Consider the following 23,510-nt stretch of genomic DNA (forward strand, 5'->3'; position numbering starts at 1 on the left):
GAGGGGAAAAAAAAAGAGAGAGAGCAAAGAAGACTGGAAACAGCTGTTAGCTCAGAGAGGATCTTTCCCAGCAAAAGATAAAAAAGAAGTGAAAAGATCAGTGCTTGTCAGGGGCTGCAGGCAGAAGGAAAGAACAGGCAGAGCACAGAGGATTTAAGGGCAGTGAAAACTCTCCGTATGATCCTATAATGGTGGATACATGTCATTATACTTTGTCCAAACCCATAGAACGTACACCAAGAGTGAACCCCAATTTAAATAATGGACTCTGGGTGATAAGGACGTGTCCATACAGGTTCATCAACTGTAACAAATGAACCACTTTGGGGGGATGTTGACAACAAGGGAGGCTATGGATGTGTGGGGGCAGCAGGTATGGTACATATCTGTATCTTCTTTTAATTTTGTTGTGAGCATAAAACTGAGCAAAAAAAATAAGAAAATAAAGTCTAAAAAATATGATGTACTGATGGATGGACAGGTAGATAATTATGTCAGAAAGTAAATATAATAAAATGTTCATTAAAAAATCTAGGAGGTGGATATACATGGGTATACATTTTTATAGTTTTAACTTTTCTGTAAGTTTTAAATTTTTCATAATAAATATTGGGAGGAAAGCTCCCCAGGTGATAATATAGAGACATCACCTCAAAGTGTGGACCCTGAATCAGCAGCTTCCACAGAGGCCATTAGCTGGTTAGAAACGCAGACTCTCAGTCCCACTACTCCAGACCTACTCGACCAGACCCTGGGGGTAGAGCCCAGCAATCTGGGCCTAACAAGCACTCCACGGGAGGAGAACCACTGATCATGACCTTGCTACCTGCTGCCACAGTCAGTTCTTCTGAATCAAAAGCCCAACAGTGTTCTAGACTGGGAAATCAGGAGATTATCTGGGCAGTAATCTTAAAGTTACCAACCCTGAGTGTTTCCTCAGTTATTAAATGAGAGCAAGTGGAACCTGACAATCTTCTCGCTCTTTGGTTCCACACACTTTCGACATGGAGTCCGAAATGTGCTCTTTATTTGGTCTCACCGTTGTCTTTTCATTTTACAATTTTTAGCACAAGAGCTAACTGCCAAATCAACAAACAATTAAGTGCTTCCTATTTCTTTCATTTTTATATCAATCTATGCTTGCAAAAAAAAATTTAGAATCTAAAACCCAGGCCATTTATTTTGCAAGCTGTCTGACAAAAATATTTACTTCAATAAAATAAATAAAATTGGCTTTATCTTTAAGGAGCCCCACAATTATAATCAAAAGACAACCTTACTGACTATACAAGGTTCTTTATACTTCTGGGTATTTTGAGATAACAATATTTGTTGAAACAATATTTTTTTGTCAACTCTCACAGGACCTTTAAAATACACGCCACTGAGTTATACAGAAATAAATCCTTTTCTTTTTGAAAACGGTAGCTATTCTGTTTGTGCTTCTATAGATCATTTGCAGACTATTCGAACATATATTATTAGAACGTCATGAGAGGATGGAACTGAATTCCTCTTCTGTCTCACGTAAAACAACCAAGCCACACCAATCACAGGAACGTTCTGCTCTTCCCCATGTAGTTTAAGGAACACGTTCCATAACTCTGTCCACTAAGCCCCTTTAACTCCAAAATAAAGTTATTTGTGTTCTAAGTAAACCTGAAGGCTTGATGATGGCACTGAAAGCATCAGCTGGGCCAACTGCAGAGCGGAAAAGTGGACAGAAGACGCTAACAACCACTAAAGGCCCACAACTCACTCAAAAATGATTAGCTAACTAAATATTTCACTGATATTTAACTAAAACCAAGGGAGCTTTTTTTGAGGAAGATTAGTCCTGAGTTAACATCTGCCACCAATCCTCCTCTTTTCGCTGAGGAAGACTGGCCCTGAGCTAACATCCGTGCCCATCTTCCTCTACTTTATATGTGGGATGCCTGCCACAGCATGGCGTGCCAAGCGTTGCCATGTCCGCACCCGGGATCTGAACCAGTGACCCCTGGGCCGCAGAGAAGCGGAACGTGCGCACTTAACCGCTGCGCCACCGGGCCAGCCCCACTAATGGGGTTTTAGTCAACAATAAAATCAAAATTTAAAAACTAAAGAGGAATGGCTCATAAAGTAGCTAATTGCTGGTAGTTCTCTGTGGCAAAGCACCCCTATCCACCTGTCTACCCACAACAGACCATGTAATCTGTGACAGTGAAGCGATGGTTACAGCAGGGTTTAAACCCCACACTAATTCAAGAGTTTTCATAATTCCTTCAAAGTCCTTGAATCACAAGACATAAATGCAAGCCCCAAAGACCCTTTACAATTCCGAATCCTCAAACATAATAAAGACGTTTCAAAACTCTTAAATTTGCAACTCTCGAACATATAAATAGATGTGATTGGTTTATCTTCATAGTCAAAGTGTAAGAGATGAAATGGCCAAATGAGTTATCCCAAGCCAGAGTCCCAGTTAATTCTAACAGCAAAACCCAAAGCTGAGGAAGGTGTGAAGTTAAAAAAGGACAGGTCAAAGATTCCCTGCACAGGTCACTGGACAGTCAGTGGACTCATCAAGACACTTCGCTTTTATCCAGACTTACACAAGAAGAAATATGAGGTGGGCACCAAGAAGCAAGTTATAAGGAGAAGCCAAGATTGAAAAAGATGAAATCCACAACGTAAACTACAAGTCCTGCAGAATGCCGAATGCCATCTGCGAATGCACACGACCACAGGTGTCCTGGCTCCACCCCAAATCATCAACCACAAGTGCCACCCACCAGAGTTTTCCTTTCACACCCAACAGTGTTGAGACGCTGATTTTGGCATAGGAGCACTATGTGAGAGAATGTCTCTTTCCATGTTATGTTGTCTTCGAAGCAAAATGGTGATGAGTAGTTTTTTCTCCAACCTTACACTGGTTAACACACCCAACAGCTCTCGTGTGCTTGCAGAGGCTGAGGCACAGGCTGAGGAAAAAGTCCGATTACCCGAGAAATCTAATTCAAGTAAGTCTTGGATGAGATGAGCATGGCACATACCTCGCCATTTACCTTTTGTGACTACAGAACAAACACAACAGGCAAGAGTAAACCGTTTCAAAAACTAAAACTTTTTTTTGCTTACCTTTTTAGTCTGGAAAACTTCAAACACACCACCAAAGTGGAGAGTGTAGTGGAATGAAGCCCTGTGCATCTATCACCAGCTTTAATAATTATCAACGCATGGGCAACCTTATTGCATCTTTAATCCTACCGCCTCCCTTCTTGCGCTGGGCTATTTTGAAGTAAATCCCAGACACGTGTCATTTCATATGCAAATACTTCACTGTGTATAAGAAGCAAATGCCCTTGAAACTAGTATTTCCCAAACCTGGCTGTGGAGAGTCATTTGCAGAGCTTTAAAAAAAATAGCATTTCTGGGCCTCAGCCATAGGCCTGGGTAGGATACTGGAATCAGTGTGTTAACAGTCATCTCTCAGGGTAAATCTTGCACAGTTGGGAGAAAACTATTCCATAAATTCTAGACTTGAAGCTGACTTTGTTTCATTCTCTACCAAAAGAGAATCTTCTGAATGTGGAAAACGTGGCAGAAATACCAAACCAAGAAACCGATTTAGACAGAAAACACTGTCTGGGGACATCCTGTGAGTGGAACCTACAAATCTCAATCACCTTCTAATGAATCCCGGTACTAGAGGTTTCAAAGGGCTGCCTTTTGAAAGCATTCAAAATTTGAGATGAATGGGCTCACACTGGCCCACCCCTTCCTTTTGTGGAAAAGCAATCTGAGGCCCAAAGAGATGAAATGACCAGCCCAAGATAACTGAGCCTATCGCTGCAGCACTGAAGGAAATCCCTCCTGGTCCCTCAAGGCTCTGTCACTCACTGAGCCTTGTCATGGCTTTGTCGTTTTCCTAGTCCCCTAAGACCGTTTCAGTGTCCAGAGCCTGGCAAGCAAGTGTAACGCTACACTGCACACCGGTTGGACAGCACCAACACTGGGTCGATTCCTAAGCACCGCTGTTTTTAAATAGGTCGTTATCAAACCAGAACACACCCATAGGTATCACGTCAAACACAAAGAGATGTGTCAAACATGAAAACAACACTGAAAGGACCAAGGATGCTCAGTCTAAAGCTAAGAAGCCTGAGGGAAAATGAGTGAGGTCTTCAGTATCTGGCTGGTCATCACTCACTAGGGCAGAAACTGTAGGGAAGAAAATGCCAGCCAACATTTCTAACTGTGAGTGATGTAAATAATGGTAGCCCTGAGCTCCTGTCCCCAGGAGTTTGCAAGAGACAAGGACAAAGGACTGGCCAGAGATGCTGTGCTGTGGGAATCAGGGAGATTCCTGAATGTGGGCAGGAGGAAGCACAGACTAGTTAACCTACGGCTCCTTCTCCAAGTCCATGATCAAGAGCTCACTTAATTCCGCCAGGCCAGTTTATGGTTTCTTCTCAATTTCTCTTAACAAAGGTGAGAGAACAAAACGAGGCTGGCGACAAAGAATTTTAAAATAAGTAGTTAGACCTTTGAACCTTCAAAAGACCATTTCCAAGCTCCTCAAGGGGAAATCTACAGCCTCTGTTTAGCAGGTGACTGACCCAGGGTCTCAGCTACACAAGGCAGGCAAGCTACACAAGGGAGAGGGCTTTCTTAAGCCTAACCTCACAGAACAGAAACAGTGACTCTAAGAGTTTTCCGGCGGTTGTGCAAAAAGCACATTATAATCTGCTCTATCCACATTCTGTACTTATCCAAAGCCTATTCTTACTTTTACTATATACAATTAAACATCTTCAGCAACTCTCTCTTATGTTTACTACACGTATTTACAAAAAACATTACTAGTGTATTAGTTTATACAAGATGTTTGTATTATATGCAAAAAAAATTAGGGGAAACATCCTCAGACAAGATGCTGTACACACCAACTACAGTGTCAATGTTTGATATATGCAGGATCAACTCAACCATGTGTGATTCTGCAGAACATGGAGACGTGGGTAAGAAACACAGATGATCCTGAAACCCTTGTAGGCCTTACCTCAACAGCCTTCCTCCAAAAACAGTGCAGGCATCCCCTAGGGAACTTCCTCTAGTAAAGTCACATCTGTGAGAAAAAGTCTTTACAAACCATGAAAATTAAAGACAAACTCCCAAAGGAAGAAGCTCCAACATAATACCTAGTTGAAAATTTTTAGCCAGTCCAAAAAATCAATAGTAATTCACGACCTTTCCATTCTGGAGATGGAAGTGAAAATAAAAAAAAAGAATTTGATTTACCTTTTTCCCTCAAATATAAAACTAGCTAAAGAGCAAATTTCCACAAGCAAGTGAACCTGTGTTCCGCAAAACAGGGTTACTGTAAACAAAGATAAAAGGAACAAAAGCAAGGAAAGGTAAAGATGCACATGGACTTCCAAACTCATCTTCCCTCAGAGCCTCAGGGCAGAAACTGAGCAATTCCAGCAGATGGATTCTGACCAAGCTCAGCGGTTTAGAAGCACAAATGCACATCACAATAATCTGGGGAAATTTTGAAACTCCCACTGCCCAGGTGGCACCCCCAGACAATCAAGTCTTAGTCTCTGGGGTTTCAGAACGGTGACCAACTCCTTCTTAGCTCCTCAGGTGACATCGATGCAGACAAGGATACTGGTTTAGGGTGAGGCTTTAAAGCTCCCCAAGGAGATTCCCAGCTGCACAAGGGTTGAGAACCTCAGCTCCTGGCTTCTCCTTCAGATTCCTATGACTGCTATCTCTCTCTTGCTGGAAACAGTAGTCAGGTGCTTCAGGGCCACAAGGAGGTCTCAGCAGGACCTCTGTTTACCGGGTGCAGCAAGAGTTAAGGAACAAAACTAGCCAAAGAAGCTGCCATCAGCTAAAGGCAGACCTACTACTGTCTTGCTGACTTCTACTGGTTTTTGAGGGAAGAGGAGAAGGCGAGAAGGGCTCTGCCTGCTGGGCGATTGCCAGGGAAAGCTGAAGGAAGCATCACGCCAGCTTTATGACGACTCTTGTATTTTATACAAATTACCACGAAAAACAAAAGATGAAAAACAACACAACACCCCCATTCTTCACGCCCAGCTCAAAGACAATGCGCATCCAGATTACTTCCTGGGGCCTTTCTTCCCTACTTCACGAAGTCGAAGTCCGGCAGCCTCCTCTCAGGAACCAGTTTTTCACTGGCCTAGAGGGAAACAGCGCCCTTCGCCAAAGCCGTTCAGACGTGGATGCTGGATTCTCAAGGCTGTTTTAGGGATTACTTTTATATCAATGTCTCCCCTGACGTATTGAAACCTTCCGGGTTTTATTTATTTTTTTTACCTCAGAGCCTACTAACATATTCTAGAATGGAAATTAAATTTCAAAGGCATACAAAACAGGAATGTTATTTCTGCACTTTTCAGATGACCGAGAGATCTGAGTTAACACTAGTGAAACTCCTAGGAGCAGTGCTAAAGGCAATTCAGCTACAGAGTAGTGCTTTTAAAGGACAAATTTTTAAATGTGGTTTAATTTATTAATGTGACGCATAGAAAACTCGAGCATTAAAAATGTTCTCTAAAGATCAACCTGATGCAAGAAACTGCAAAAATATATCAATTCTGCAAAAGCCAGAAATTCAGCAATAATTTCACTTGCTTTCCACATTAAATTAAAGCCTAATACAGATAAGTCTAGTAACTATTCCCATATTAGGAAAAGAGTAACAAAAGATTACTGAATTGATTAGCTTAAATATCTGAATTTTCAGAAAGCACAATCTAAAACTCAAAGGAAAATGATAAAAAGAGTAATGTTTATTACAGTGCCTGCACAGTAAAATGCGCTCAGTAAAAGCGTATTTTTAAAAAATGAGTAAGAGGAGAGAAAGCCAGAGTGTCAACAAGTCATTTCAGGCAAAAATGTAAAGGTCCATTTGGCAGTCTACTACAGAGCTGACAAATATCTTAAGCCGTTGGGTCCCTCCATCTCTCTGGGTCCTTGGGGCTTTTTCTAGGCAAAATGCGGGCAGGTGAAGCACAGGTTCTCTGAAGTTCTTTCCAAAACTACCATTCTACGATTCCAAGACTTCAACAGAGAAACCACTGGCCTCACCCACTATCCCCTCAAAAGACCGCACACAAGTACAACTGTGATATACAAATCCCTCCCCAGACCAATTTTGTTCCTTACTCCTTTCTCAACAGTACTTTAAATCTTCAAGCTCTTTCTACTTTCCATCCTTTGATGCCCCTTTTGGAACTTCCTTATTCTCACAATCAGGCTTTTGAATTTTCTATTCCAACAATGACTATTCCTCTGCCTGTTTTCCTAGGAACAAGAGAAAGCATGTAATCAAGAAGCAAAAAGCATGCCTAAAAGTCCTTCTTGAGTTATCCACTTGATTATATTTACACCTGCCCATTTTCTCCCTCTCTCAACTCCCAACAGAACTGTCGTCTGAAAGGCCTGCCACTGTTTTGGTCTGCAACCTTCTCCACAACACCACAATGGCATCATCTATTTTCACTAGAAACTTACTGCCATGGCTTGCATACCATCCCTGGCCCCTGACCTACACCATGATGGCCTCACCCAGAAACCTTGGCGTCCATGTGCTCATTCCTTTATTCACTCACTCTCTCAAACACTTACTTTTGAGCCAGGAAGTGCGCTACAAACACAAACAGAATATGAGACTCATAATCAGTTTCTTATTCTAACTTTTGTCATGTCACCAAGTCATCAAATATGGTGGGAGGGGTAGCACTCCACTGCACTGCCTTCAACCCAGACAGACAGAAAGCTCTCGAGGCTGAGGCAGGGGAACCCCCAGACCTCTGTGACCCTGGACCTGACCAGGCCACATCTGTAACCTAAGCAGCCAGATGCATAGTCTCTAACAGTCTTCCCTACATAAACATCCTGTGGTTCTCAGAGATTAGAATCCCAACTGAAAGTGACAGCGCATTCACAAAATCAATTTTGACACATACCCAAGACACTTTACACCACACAGATAAAACATAATCCTTGCCCAAATAAGCCACCCTAACAGACACGCTCCAATGAAATGTCTAAATCAGCTGCTAACTACCCACACTTCTTGCTCTAACTTCTTTGCCCACCTGGGTCCTCAGTATTCAAAGTGTAAAATTGATTTACATCACCTGGGAGCATATGAGAAATGCAGGATCTCAGGCCCCACCGCAGAGCTGCTGAATCAGAACCGGCATGTTAAAAAGTGCCCCCGCTGATCCAGGCGTACATTCAAGTCTGAGAAGCACTGAACTAGGCACAGAAAACTAGGCAAAAAGGAAAACTTGCGGGCTGCCCTCATTTGCCTCTCAACCCCACCTATACTTGCCACCTGCTCCGGCTTCCCATTGTCATCCAGGGCCCCAAGCCCTCCTAGCTTCTCTCTTCCTAGTCACATCTTGTCTGTGAACTCGACTGTTGGCCAGACTGCAACCCAGGGTATTGACAGGTTAAGTGCTAAACTGGAAAGTCAAGACTGAAAGTCCTCAAGATCTGGTTTCTCCACTGCTTACCAGCTATGTGACTTTAGGCAAATTACTTAACCTCTCTATGCATACGTAAAATAAGGATAAAAGTGAGGAAATGTATATAAAAGATCTCATGGAGTCAGTACTCAGGTTGGCGATCATGTTTTCAAGGTATCCTAGAGAGGATCCTAGGATCCTACCCGAGAGCGCTCTACTAATTCAAACAAAGCATGTTGGTTCCAAAACTCCCACAAATCAGTCCAGCCCTCAACGTCAGCATTTTTTCCTCTTCTGAGTCTTCACCTCTCCATTTCCATTAATTTATATAATCACATTATCAAAGGCTAATGAGTTCTCACTGAGCTTAGCACATCTTGATTCTTTTCTAAACCCACCATAATCACTGTGTGTGAATACCCTCAACTGTCAAACAAATGGCTTGTGCGCTGTAGACAGATACCCCAGACATTCCCCATGTACCCAACCCAGTGAAGCTAAAAATCACCTGGTAATGGAGCCCATGTCAACTTTTCCTCTAACGAGAAGAGGCTACCAATTTTAAAAATAACTGATTAATTCAAGCCGAGAGTTTGTTCTTTTCCCTACATATAAAGAAATTAACAGTTACCGTATGAGAGCCTTAACCTCAGGCACTTAACCCTCAAATCTCACCATCTGTTTTATTCTGCCTAAGAACGGAAACTCATCTTCAAACTTCATCTTTTGACACATAAGCAGCAGATACAATCTGGTGAGTTTACCTGGAGACAATCTCATTTCTCCTTCTAACCAACACTTTAGGGAAGGAAACAAAGTTCGCTTACTCTCCTAAACAACCAACGAGGAGCCTGCAGACTGAAAGCTTCCTCTGGCCCGCGCCCCACTCTCATTTCCTGCTGAGCCAAGAAAAGCAGTTCTAGTGCTGCCATCCGAGAATCCAGGCACTCGAACACCTAAACCAAAGCAACTGACGACGTACGTATATTTTGCTATTATCACCCTATCCAAATAGATAGATTAAAAAATCCTACTTGTAAAACAGGACATGTGTTAACACCACAACTAATGATGATTAGACTTTTTTTGTAAAATGAAGATACTAAAAAAGATCAGCATTATATCTCCATCTCAATCCCCAAAAACAGAATCTTGCACAATATCCAAAACCTGTTTAATATTCCTTAATGAAGAACAAAAGGAAGAGAAAGAGAGAAGTGAGATGTGACAAAGAAAACAGTGGTCAAAGGAAAGGACAGGGTGTTTGAAGTCTGCCAGCCCATCTCACAGCGCGCAGCTCCCGGGGAGCGGGCAGGTGACTGCAGCTGCCTGAAGGTCCCGGGGGGAAACCAGCAACCACCACGCAGAACCTGCGCCAGGCCAAACTGCTCACCCACAGAACCGCCAGCAAGCAAAACGATGGCTGCTTTAAGCCATTACAGTCTTGGGGGCGGTGTGTCACCCAGAAAAGGCCAACTGATATGTTTATTTTCCGTCTTCTTAAACTCCACGAAAGCACGAGCTGTGTCTCTTTGCCAATTCTGTATCTCCACCACCTACAATCGAGTCTGTAGAATTTTTGCGTTGAATAAAATATGCTATCTATCTGAACAGACGACCACATATATTTCATTTTAAACAATGAAGTTCTTAATTTATCAGTTAATAAATCTTCAGTACTTAAGAACACAGTTATTTTTTGTCTTTACTGTGAAGAAAATTTCATAGTATTGTCATGGATTGAACTGTGTCCCCTCTCCCCAAAAAATGTGTATGTCGAAGCCCTAGCCCCCCATACCTCAGAATGTGACTGTATTTGGAGACAGGACCTTTTAAAGAGTTGATTAAGGGGACCAGCCCAGTGACGCAGTGGTTAAACATGCACGTTCCACTTTGGCCGCCCGGGGTTCACCAGTTCAGATCCCGAGTGCAGACATGGCACAGCTGGGCAAGCCATGCTGTGGCAGGCGCCCCACATATAAAGTAGAGGAAGATGGGCAGGGATGTTAGCTCAGGGCCCGTCTTCCTCAGCAAAAGGAGGAGGACTGGCAGCAGATGTTAGCTCGGGGCTAATCTTCCTCAAAAAAAAAAAAGAGTTGATTAAGTTAAACTGAGGTTGTTCGGATTGACTGGTATCCTTACAGGAGGAGGAAATTTGGACATATCAAGTCACCAGGGATGCACATGCAGGGAGGAAAGACCACTCGAGGGCATAGCAAGGCAGCAGCAATCTATCTGCAAGCCAAGGAGAGAGGCCTCAGGAGGACCCAAACCTGCCAACACCTTGATGTTGGACTTCCAGCCACTAGTACGGTGAGAAATCAATTTCTGTGGTTTAAGGCCCCCGGTCTGTGGCATTCTGGTAGAGGAGCTCAAGCAAAGCAATACAGGTGTGGAGTTCACACACATTTGTTCTCGTGGCCCCATATTTTTACCACAATCTCTGAAAAATGAAAAATTATTGAGGGATTCACAGAAGAAATGTTGGATGGCAAGTAATCTTTTGAACTGATTTTTAAGTAGGAGGAGGTCGGTTTCGGGCCCACGTCTGTGACTGATGAGCTCTGTGATTTTGGAAGGGGCCTGCAGCCTCTGCAGAACAGACCTCAGATCTACTCTTTCTCGGAGTCTGAACCAGATAATCGTCAAGCCTCCTCCCAGCCCTAAGGTTTAATGAGCACACATGGAAATAATGATCGGGATGTGCAGAGGAGTTCTGCAAATGACTGAAGGAGGAGTTTTACTTGCCATTTTCATCCAGCATTGGTTGATGCCAGTGTTGAACTGCACAGAAAGAACCGTTTTCCCATAGTTTGTTTATGAAACAGAAGACAGAGTTCTTATGATTAGTTATCTAAGACAGTCGTAGAATATATTTTTTATACTCTTTTTTGGAGGAGAGGAGCTTTCTTCAAAGAAGCTCTTTTGAAATAAAAGACGATTATGTCTCTCAAGTATAAATATGTTGCATAGAGATGGCATAATTTTCTCAGAGTTAAAGTTCATTTCTCAACAGAAATTTCTTCATACATAGAGAAAACGCATTTTAGCAAAATCTTCCTTTCCTGTAATTTAGTCAGAACAAGTTGCCTGAATGAAATCTGTGTTCTGGGTAGTTCCTCTTTTGCTTATAAACAAGCAGTTGAAAAAGTTAAATGAAAACTATGTTTTGAGTATGAGAATAATCAAAGTTAAACTACACCTGACAAGACTTGATTATCTAGCATTTATGTGGTACCGTCAGGCTTCCAAAGTGCATTCAAGTCCCCTTGTTTCTTGAACGCTCTGGATTAGATCAAGATTTATCTGTATCGTGTGAGGGAGCTTCTTAAAGATAGTGAACAACCTGCTCTTGTCACAAGGCCAGCTGAGTTTCCAGACTGTAATTGGAATGGAAAGCTCCCTGGGTATTTGTTACTCTTCCTGAGGTCAGGGTGATGGGAGATTAGGAACTTTGTCATTTATCATTGTCAAACTGGAATACTGTGTTAGCAAAGCACATTTTTCCTCTTAGATGAAGTATTTTAAGCATAGCAAAGATTTTGGTTTAACAGCAATTTTTGATTAATCAACTCTTGAAGTTCAAGGCAAACTATTTCTTAGTGGTTCAGGGCCAGAGTCTGTGATCCCCCTAGACTTTTTACAGTGAAATTTTTATAAGAAATGGCAAAACAATCTAGGCAGAGCTATTCTGCATCTAGATATCGTGACTTGGTTCCGTTTCCTTAGATCTTTTATTGTCCCTCTTCTGTGCTACCTGGTACTTAACTTACAGGGATATCAGATTCTGAAAGAATCAGAGACATTATTAAATTATTCTCTAATGCATTTGCAGGGGGAAGAGGATTCAGGAATATCTCTAGACACTGTCTCACAAATATGGGGGAGTGTGTCTACTGTCATATGTACATATGTATGAACAGATATTAGTCTGCAAAATAGTAGGGCTTTTAATCATGAGAGGAGTAAGTTCCAATTCACAAAACTTTTGGCAACTGCAAAAAAAGCTTCTCCGGAAGTATATGCTAGGGTCAGTCATTAGTAAAAAGATTAGTAACGTCAATAGGTTCTTCTGAAGAACGAAGTTGGAGGAGTCACACGTCCCAATTTCAAAACTTACTACAAAGCTACAGCAATCAAGATAGCATGGTATGGGACACAGGATAAACAGAGAGATCAATGGAATAGGGTTAAGAGTCCAGAAGTTTCAAAAGGAATAAAAAGTTCAGAAGCTCTCATATTTAAGATCAATTGGTTTTCAACAAGTGCCCCAAGGCAACTGAATGGGAAAAGAATAGTGCTTTCAACAAATGGTGCTAGGAGTACTGGATAGCCCCCAAGCAAATGAAGGAAGCTGCACTCCTACTCAACATCATCTATAAAAATTAATTCAACATGGGTCAAAGAACTAAATAAGAGCTAAAACCATAAAACTTAGAAGAGAACACAGGAATAAATCTTTATAACCTTGGCTTAGGCAGGGGTTTCTTAGAAAAGCACAAGTAACAAAAGAAACAGATAAGTTGGACTTCATCAAAACTAAACGCTTTTGTGCTTCAAAGTACACCATCAAGAAAGTGAAAAGTCACGAGCCAGCCCTGCTGGCCCAGTGGTTAAAGTTCAGCGTGCTCCCATTTGGCAGCCCAGGTTCGGTTCCTAGGTGGAGAACCACACCACTCGTCTGTCAGTAGCCATGCTGTGGCAGCAGCTCACATAGAAAAACTAGAAAGACTCACAACTAGAATATACAACTATATACTGGGGTTGGGCTTTGGGGAGGGGGAAAAAACAAACAAAAGAGGAAGGAAGGTTGACAACAGATGTCAGCTGGGGGCAAATCTTTCCCAGCAAAACAGAAAGTGAAAAGTCAACCCACAGAATGGGACAAAAATTTTGCAAGACATATATATATTTGGCAAAAGACTTGAATCTAGAATACATAAAGATCTCTTACAACTCAAAAATTTTTAAAAAACAAACACAATTTAAAAATGGGCAAAGGCTCTGGATAACATTTCTCCAAAGAAGATATTCAAATGGCCAACAAGCATATGAAAAGATGCTCAACATCATTAGTCATCAGAGAAATGCAAATCAAAACCACTAAAATAAAATATCACTATGATGGTTATAATCAAAAAGACACATAATTACAGGTATTGGCAAAGATGTGGAGAAAATGAAATCTTCATATACTGCTGGTAGGAATGTAAAATGGTAGAGCTGCTTTGGAAAACAGTCTAGCAGGTACACCAAAGGTGAGACACAGAGTTACCCTACAGCCAAGCAATTCTACTCCTAGATATATACTCAAGAGAAATGGAAACACAGTCCACACAAAAACTTGTACACAAATGTTCATAGCAGTGTTATTCCTAATAGCCCAAAAGTAGAAACAACCCACATGCCCATCAACTGATTAACACACAAAATGTGGTATATCCATATAATGGAATATTACTCTGCAACACAAAGAAATGAAGTACCAACACACACAACATGGATGAACCTTGAAAACATGCTAAGTGAAATAAGCCAGTCATAAAACACGTATTGTTTGATTCCTTTTACATGAAGAGGCAAATCCGGAGACACAGAAAGCAGATGAGTGGTAGCCCACAGCTGAGGTGAGGGAAGCGAGAGAGGCAGTGACAGGAGGACTGGGGTATGGGGTTTCTTTTCTGGAGTGATGAGTATGTTCTAAAATGTGACTATGACTGCAGAACTCTAGGAATATACTAAAAGCCACTGAACTGTAGACTGTAAATGGGTGAATGCTATGGTGTTTGAATTACTTCTCAATAAACTATTTTTTAAAAAACGGTGTTTTTACAATCCAAGGTTTTTCTCCTCCTATTCCCCACCACGCTCATCAAAAAGGGAGGAGGGTTGTTTTCAGTTTGCCGTGTTGCTGATGTCTCATAACGAATGAATGGTGAATAAAGAAGAAAGACTGGATATACTATTAGACTTCTACTTCTTGCCAAGACGGAGTAAACAGGGCTGGATTTACCCTCCCACTTGAAACAACCAAAACAAATCCATACAAAATTTACAAAACAAAGGTTTTCAAGAAAACAGAGATCAAGTAGTGAGGGATCTCTGAGAGATAAGACACAAATGAGGTGAGCCACACAACTGCCTGGACTTACTCCCTTTTCAAAATTTTTGGGCATGACACAGGGAGAGAAAACCCAGAGTCTGGCATACTCCCTTAGTTGAGGAGAAGGAGCTGAGAGTCCAGATATACCAAAGTAGCTGGAGTTCTAGGTGAGAGAGTACCAGAGAAGAGAGGTGCACAAAGAGAAGAACTCCCAAGCTCTGCAGAGGGACCTCTGTGTATCCAGCCAAGTAACGATCACCACAGGCATGTGAGGAAACTACCCAAGGCTGGGGGAAATTCAAATCCAAAATGATTGGAAGGAACAGTAGAGGTGCTCACACAGGGATGGGAAGAGTGCCTGTTCCCACCACACAAACGAAAAACTCAGAAATCACGGGGAATTGAGTACCCAGAATGGTCTTGCCTGAGCAGTAGGGCATAATCAGCACTAGACTGACCAGTCCTCCAGACCTCCTTAACAAAACTCATAAAAGCAAGACACAAAAGGATCCATGTAACTTAACTGTACCCCAGAACAAAGTTCAAGGATACTTATAGGAACACAAAGGTACTCAGCACCCAAGAAGGTAACACTCATAATGTCTGGCATCCACTCAAAGATTACCAGACAGGAAACAACCAGCGATGAAAATAATCTACCAAAACCAACCCAGTACTGACAGAGATATCAGAATTACAGACAAAACAGCTATTTTAACTGTATTCCATAAGTTCAAAAAGTTAAGTAGAGACCCAGAAAATATTTTAAAAGACCTAAATCTTCTAGAAATTAAAAAATACAATGTCTGAGATGAAAAGTACACTGGATGGATTAAGGGCAGAATTAACGCTGAAGAAGAAAAGATAAGTTAACATGAAGGCACAGCAAAAGAAACTAGCCAAAGTGAAGCCCAAAAGGAAAATTAAAGATGCATCACTGAGCTGTGAGACAACTTCATGTGGCCTAACAAACACGCAATGGGAGTCTCCAAGCCTAAGAAGGGGAAAGGGAGGTGAGGGAAAAAAAATTGAAGAAATAGTGGCCAAAACTTTTCCAAATTTGAGGCAACCTCCAAAGGCAAAGATCCAAGAAGCTCACAAACCCCAAGTACAAGAAACATGAAGAAAAGTACACCAAGACACATCATAATCGAACTGCTCCAAACTAGGGACAAAGGCAAAATCTTAAAAGCAGTCAGAAAAAAATGACATATACAGATACAAAGGAACAAAATAAAGACAGCTTTCTCAGTGGAAACAATGCAAGTAAGAAGAGAGTGGAATAACATCTTTAAAATATCGAAAGAAAAAAACCTAGCAACCTAGAATTCTATACTCAGCAAAAGTATCATTCAAAAATGAAAGCACAAAGTTTTCACACATACAAAAGCTGAAAGAAATCATCACCAGCAGACCTATCCTACAAAAAAATGATAAAATTCTTCAGGAAAAAGGAAAATGGTTCCAGAGAGAAATACGGATCTTTACAAGGAGTGAAGAGCACCAGAGGTGCTCTAAACACATGGGTAGATGTATTAGGTTTTTATTCCTTACTATTTACATCTTTTTAAAAGATAGTTGACTGTTTAAACAAAAATAACACCAATACATTTCAATATTTGTAACACATATAAAAGTAAAATGTATAACAAAAATATTATAAGGCCAAGTAAGAAGAAATGGAAGTAATACTATGATCTAATGTTCATATACATATATGTATATATACATGAAGTATATATCACCTGAAGGTAAACTGTAACAGGTTAAGTGTGTACTATAAACCCTAAAGCAACCTACAAAATATAAGTAGACATTATAGCTAATAAGGCAGAAAATTGAATCATAAAAACAATTAATGTAAAACAAAGCAGAAAAAAAGGCAAAAAGACAAACTACCAATGATACCTAGTCCTCGGCAGAGCGCCAGAAAGAAACGAAACACAGAATAAAGGTCAAGAGAAAAAAAATCAACATCCCCTGTAAAATTTAGCATTTCAAATCACTTTTTTCATATAAGTAAAAAGGAGAATATATATTTTCAGCCAACTGAGTAGCAAATTGGGGATGATGAATGACAGAGGCCTTGTTTAAACAAAATTAAAACACAAAGAATTTCACACTTTGATGGCTAGCACTGGTAATTAAAAAGGCCTTCTTTCCAGTACAATTAGAGAAAGGGTAGAAATATTTCACTCAATACCAAATTTTTTCAAAAAAGCCCACAAAACCATTTCACTCAATAGGGTCAAGAAAACAAAACTATCTTTTGTCTGCATTATCAAAAGGCAAACACACAGCGCCTGAAAAGAAACGCAAAACTTCATCTTTTAAGTCATTTCCTTGTACAATCTGAACTCCAGAAAGTGATTAAGAACTATCTGACTACCACAAAGCTGTACACCATTGTTCCCATTTTACAGAGATCTCTTCCAGCCCTAAGGTCAAGGGGCAAGAAGCTGAATAAAGAGGTCTCTCCTAAGTGCAGGGCAGCCTGTGGCCTACTTTGGACCATCTATTCACCAAAACACTCCAGACGTTGCTCACAGGACACTCTGAGAGGGGCTACCTCTCTAAGAGGATGCTGAGGGTTCTAAATGGATAAGCTGATAACTCCCAACTGATGCAAGAGATTCAAAACAGTAACGAACACCAAAACAGCACCAGATGTCAGACGCAAGGCCTCCCAAGAGATGGACGGCTCAAGGCAACTGAAAGAGGCCAGCAATTACCATAATCAATGGAACACACCCCTCCTATCTTTATTCAAAGTTCTATTAACCAAGGCGACTAGTCGTCAGCTCACTGGCTTGTATTAACTACAGGCCGGCTGTTCACTGATCCACACCTATCTATGCCTCATCCAGAGAATCTGAATTCAAATCATAAAGCTTCACTGTACATACCACCATATCTACTTTATCAGATCCAGCTTAGTTCTACTCTCCCATAGACCCTGCTCTTCCCATCTGCAGTATCATCCTCTTAAAATTGCTCGCTGTGTGCTCTACAAAGGCACGAGCTAACTGTTCTTCTTGGTCATCGTCAGCAGTGAGCAAGCCCCGCATGGTGCCTGGCACATATCATGTATGCATTAAGTAGCTGAGTAATAAATGACCTTGCCTAGCAGAGCAGGCTCAAAACATCTACTACAAACAGTGAAAACACAAAACAGATACTAAGCCCTCAAACCACTAAAGAGCAGAGTTGAACATCCACAAATCTTCCCTGGGAACTAAGGGAAGGAGCAACAAGAACAGAGGAGAGAACATATGTACAGAGAGAGAGGAGAGATACCCTAAAAAGCCAAGTCAAACAGGAAAGGCCCTAGGATTTAAGGCATGTCCCAGCAGGTGAGTGAACACACCAGTGAATCACCTGAGCACACATCCTCAACTTCAGGCAACGCTCGGTGCCCAACTTGGGCTCCCCAATAAATCCTATGGCCACTGGATGTACAGCCCTAACTCAGGGAATATTTCGTCTCTGACTTGAGATCTCCAAACTAAATAGTCATAAAACTACACAGCAATTACATAAAGAGGGTCTCAGACAAACTGATGGGGGGACGGTTCTGGTCATCAACAGAATTCTCTTACTATCAGAAGCAGGCAAGAATGAAAGCTCTAAGAATGAGAATTTTTAAAAAGTATACTATTATTAAATTTAACTAGTAAATTATTAAATTGATCTGAATGCAATAAATCCCTAATAAAATTATGACATCATAAAAGTAGTTCAGAATAAAAAAATGAGAAAAATACTCTAAAAGGCACACTTGAAGCAAATCAAATGAGTAATCATATTCCCTCTTATAACAAATCATGTATTTAACTTGGTATATATCCTTCTGACCAAATACAATAGATTTTGTTTTGTTTCTTAAATCCCGGCGAGTCAACAGCTTCTGCCTGGGATAAAGCAAAACTCCAGTCTTTAGCATCACATGGCGAATGAGTGGCTATTACACAGTGGAATCCCCCAAAAAAACAGTGAGAAGGAAAAACAGGTTTGGCCTAGTTCCTGATAGCTGTGACCTCACAGATAGTGAACCATTTGCCGTTACAGCGATAAGAAACCGTATTCATGTTTAAAGAAATGACTTAAAGTCACAGCGATGACTAATAATGAGAGTGGGGAAGGTAAAGGCTTCAGGGAAGCAGACACGCATTCAGGGTCATCAGAACTGGGAGGTGTTTGGTCACACTGCCGAGAAATGGGAAGACCTAGGCAGGTAAATCCCCACTCTTTTCTCCTGCCTCTGTAAGACTCCAAGTGCAGTTCCATCAGGCAGCTCTTCTGAATACGTCCAGGATACCAGCCCAAAACACCTGCTGAAAGCAGTATTCACAAGAGCCAAACACTAGAAACAAATACCCCATCCACCAACTGGTGAACAGAGAGACAGACGCAGCACATCCACACACTGGAAAGCTACTCGGCACCAAAAAGGAACTAACTACCACACCTACAGTGCAGATGAACCCCAAAAACATGCAAAGTGAAAGAAACCAGACACCAGAGACCACGCACTGTATGATTCTATTTACGTGAACTGTTCAAAAAAGGCAAATTTAGAGAGACAGAAAATAGATCAGTGGTTGTCTGGGGCTCTGGGCTGGAACAGGGATTAACTGTCAAGGGGTGTATGAGGGATCTTGCCAGGGTGATGAAAGCGTTCTAGCACTGATTTGTGGTGATGGTTACACCACTCACTAAATTTACTAAAAATCATTGAAATGTAGGCTTGAAATGGGTGAACTGCATGATACACAAAATTTACCTCAATAAACCTGTTAAAAAAAACACCTGTTGAACAAATCTCTCTCTCCTGAAGGCTTGTTTAGAGCAGCTAGCCTGCTAACACAGAACATCGCACTGCGAGGCATCCTGTCTCACTCTTCCTTCTCCTCGTCCTCATCTCCCTGGGCTCCTATCTCCCAAATGAAGGATCAGCCCAGAGGTCACGCACTAAGGCACTGCTTTATTCCTGTTTTCATCTTTTGTGTTGCTGTTATTTTTGTGATTGTTACTGATCTGTATGAAAAGTAACAAACACCTGAGCAAAACCATAAGTTTAAAATCAAAGATACAACTTCTAGTCTGGTAAAGGGGTAGCATGAGTCACAAGGGTTAATTCTCATAACAAATGATCTAAGGTAAACAGAATAATAAAGAGACAAAGGGGAAGTGAGGACAGCAGAGATCATTTCTATCAGGTTTTGACAGCCAAAAAAGGATAGAGCGGTAATTCACTTAGTAAAGAGGAAAATGGTACAACCTAAGTGCCTACTGAGAAGGACACCAAATGTCAGGCAATTTGCCACACAGAATCCTGAGAAGATTATCATTTGGAAGCAACTAATACCTAAAATCAGGAGAATTGGTATTTAGTGACTGAATGCCCCAGGTCCCCGTTCTCTAGCTCACACAGTCTGGTGACTATCCTACATCACTCCACACCCATAAGAAACCAGAGGTTTAGTGCCTGAAGAAACTGAAGGAGAAACGCTCCAGATGAAGGGACATGAGGCAAAGTGGTGGGACACTTTGGTGGGTTGAAAAGTTAAGATATTAAGACCGTAGGATCGCAGCCTCCTTCTTTCACCCTGAACCCCAGAACTCCAATAAAGAGACATACTATAGGCCCTACATAGAAAAAGCCTGAGCCTTCTTCTTAGTGAAACTGACCCCAAAGAAAAGACCTACAGCTATTTAGAAGTGGGGTTCCCCATCCACGAGAACATACTGATGGCCGCCTGTCCTCCTTACACTGAAGTAACCACCAGTCAACAACCTCCTGACCATATACACTCAGCCTCCAATTCATTTCCAGTTCCTTACTCGTAAATATGAGCAGAGCCACAAATCTCCAGGCATTTAAGGAAAATTTTCAGCATTAGAGATAAAGGCCAAAATACACAAACAGGAAAAATGAAATCTGGAGGAAACAGGGAAAAAATGCAGGAGCACAAGAAAGCGAACCAAACAGAAAAATCTACACTCAATATCCTTAGAGAGATAAGAGATATATCCATGAAAGAATAGATGATAAACGCAGGGGCGGGCCCCGTGGCTGAGTGGTTAAGTTTGCATGCTCCACTATGGTGGCCCAAGGTTTCACCAATTTGGATCCTGGCATGGACCTAGCACCACTCATCAAGCCATGCTGAGGTGGCGTCCCACATAGCAGAACTAGAAGGATCTACAACTAGAATATACAACTATGTACCAGGGGGCTTTGGGGAGAAAAAGGGAAAATAAAAAAATCTTTAAAAACAAAAAAAACAGTGTGAAAGAGAGCTGCTCTTATAAATTAAAAAATATGATAAACTTAAAAATTCAATAGAAATAGTGAAATATAAAGTCAAAGACACCTCATAATAGAGCAAAAAGACAAAAAATAAAATACCTAATAGTAGAAGAAAAGAAATTGAAGAGGTGACTAATGAGACTTCAAGAAATAGAAAGCAGAAAAGTTGGAGGCGAGAACAAAAAAATCTCCCAGGAAAAAAAGGGCATCTCCAGATAAAAAGAAATAAGTACTTAGAACGGTGAATGACAACAAAAGACACTTAGAAAATCTAAGAACATCAGGAATAAAGAGAATATCCTAAAAGCTTCCCCAAAGAAGTTTAAAACAGGTCACACTCAAACAAATGAGCAATGTCTTCAAAATTCCAAGGGAAAAATGAATATTCAACCTAGAATATTTTCCACCAGCTGGCATAAATCTCATGTGAAGGAAGAATAAAGACATTTTCAGCCATCCTAGGAAATCTTTACACTTACACCCTTTCTTATAAAGCTACTGAAGGATGTGCTTCAGGAAAATAAGGTAGTAAACTAAAAAAGAAGACTGCAATATCCAGGAAACAGAGACGTTCCAGGACAACAGCAATGCACCAGGTCTAGGCAGCGACCATACCTGGCCAGCTCTGAGCTACCTCCCGAGGAGAAAAAAAGTGGAATCAATAGGTTATCTGAAACAATAAATTATCTGACGTACTTAAGCATTTGGAAAAACTGCTGATAAAGGCTTACCTTTGCCAGGCGTTTGAGGGGAGAAGTATGACAGGTACACAGAAAACCACTCAAATGAAAAAGTAAGACAATGCAAAGGGGAAGGAGTGTTTAAAAAACGAAATGTAATCTTTTTAGACTGCTTGCCTCAGAGATCAATGGCATTTACATAGTCACAATAATATAAAAAATTAACACTTTAACCCAAAACTATGATATACTCATTTAAGGGAGCGGGCGAGTATAAGAGCTAAGTATTCAACTGCTGTAGAGCTACACTAGTAATTCAACAACTAGAACTACTTTTAACTACTGCTACAAGAAGTCAATAAATGCAGAAAACTGATAAATAAGAAATAGCGACATAAGCAGATAATTTAAAAATATGGCAGTAAATTTCAGACATAGAAACTAAACACACCGAAAATTGATGCCTCTTGGGACTAGGATAACTCCAAGTTTGATATAAGAATTTCAGTATCACTTGATTGTTACTATGTGCATTTATAACTTTGATAAGTTTTTTAAGGCCCTATTTATCATATAATAACAATAAAGTTTTTAAGACATTATCATAAAAGTAGGGGTTTTTTCTCTTAATTATTTAAATTTGATAGGCTAATTTGTCAATATTTGGCCAAACTTAAGACAGTTACAACGCCCCAGGGATCAAAAGCAAATTAAGCACAAAGCTTTAAGCAGCTCGTGCCCTGGCTCCCTACTTCCCCAGGTGGGAGAAGTGCTGGGCGGGGTCAGCGGCCCCCAGCTCCGCAGCTTGCTAACGCAACACATGAAGAGCCCTGCACAGGATCCACTCAAGCCAGTTCAGTGCTCCTCCAAGTGCCCCGCTCACTGGGGTCCTCAACAAGATCATTGCAGCCCCTGAGAATAACTGTCTAAAAACTTCCATAGTAAATTCAGGTTAACACTCTCTCCTTTGACTCTATTAATAAAAAGATCTGGGCTGGTTCTTTATACGTCTGACTTTTCACTTTACTTTTCCAGTCATCTGTCTGTACTCTACTTCACAGCACAGAGAAGCGCTGCCGAGGCTGAGAAAGCACGGGGTGCCACGCACGTGCTGTGTCTGCAGCAAGCGCGCTGGTGGAGCACATGGGGAGGCTGACATCACAGGACTGATAGTTGTTACACAGTTTGGCATTTCGTGCCCACACATCAGGCTTTCCTGAGTATTGCCTGCTTCCTTCACTTCTGTCTGTCTACCTAACACACAGAACGGGGCCAGTACCAGCTGGGTACTAGCACAGTGAGCAGTTAAGTGGCAGGAGACCGCCCGTGTGGTTCATCATTTTACAGCTTGTCTCCCCAACTGAGTTCTAAGTTCCTCATAATGCTACATAGATGTGAGAATGTCTAAGATCCCAGTTTTTAAAACTTGGGAAGTCCTAAAACTTTTTCTGCCCTTCTTTTTGAAATTCTTATGGAAAAAAAGTGCCTCCCAACTCATTACCTCCGACACATCACTTCTCTTCTGAATAACGCCAGCAGACTTTCATTACTGACCCGGCCTCCTAACAGTGTCAGATTCTGTCTGGCGAACAGTTGTATGACATTATAAAACCTAAGAGCACACAGCTGCCCCACTGCTCACTGGTAACACTACCCTGGCCTTCTCTGTTCTCTTCCGAGCCATCCCTCCAAATATCCAAAAAATTTACCCCGATTCAATTCTTGGGTTATCACATTATCAGACAAAATAACTGTCAACCAAACCTTCCAAAAGTTAAATAAGTACTTGGGAATCTCTAATGCCTGATAATCTAGTAATTGGCCCTAAATTAAATATTAAATATATCTTAATATTTTAACACTGGTAATTCAGACTAGTATTACAGAAACCAACTTGAATTCATGAAAAACATCTGTAGTAA

At 41.1% G+C, this 23,510-nt stretch overlaps 1 protein-coding gene across 50 annotated transcripts in view; it reads right to left on the reverse strand.

Moving 5' to 3' along the window:
- MAP4K4 (mitogen-activated protein kinase kinase kinase kinase 4) overlaps positions 1-23,510 on the reverse strand; it is a 187,248-nt gene that overhangs the window by 158,181 nt on the left and 5,557 nt on the right. The window lies entirely within an intron of this gene.

Source organism: Equus przewalskii, chromosome 14, assembly GCF_037783145.1.
Source record: "Equus przewalskii isolate Varuska chromosome 14, EquPr2, whole genome shotgun sequence".
Lineage (NCBI taxonomy): Eukaryota > Metazoa > Chordata > Mammalia > Perissodactyla > Equidae > Equus > Equus przewalskii.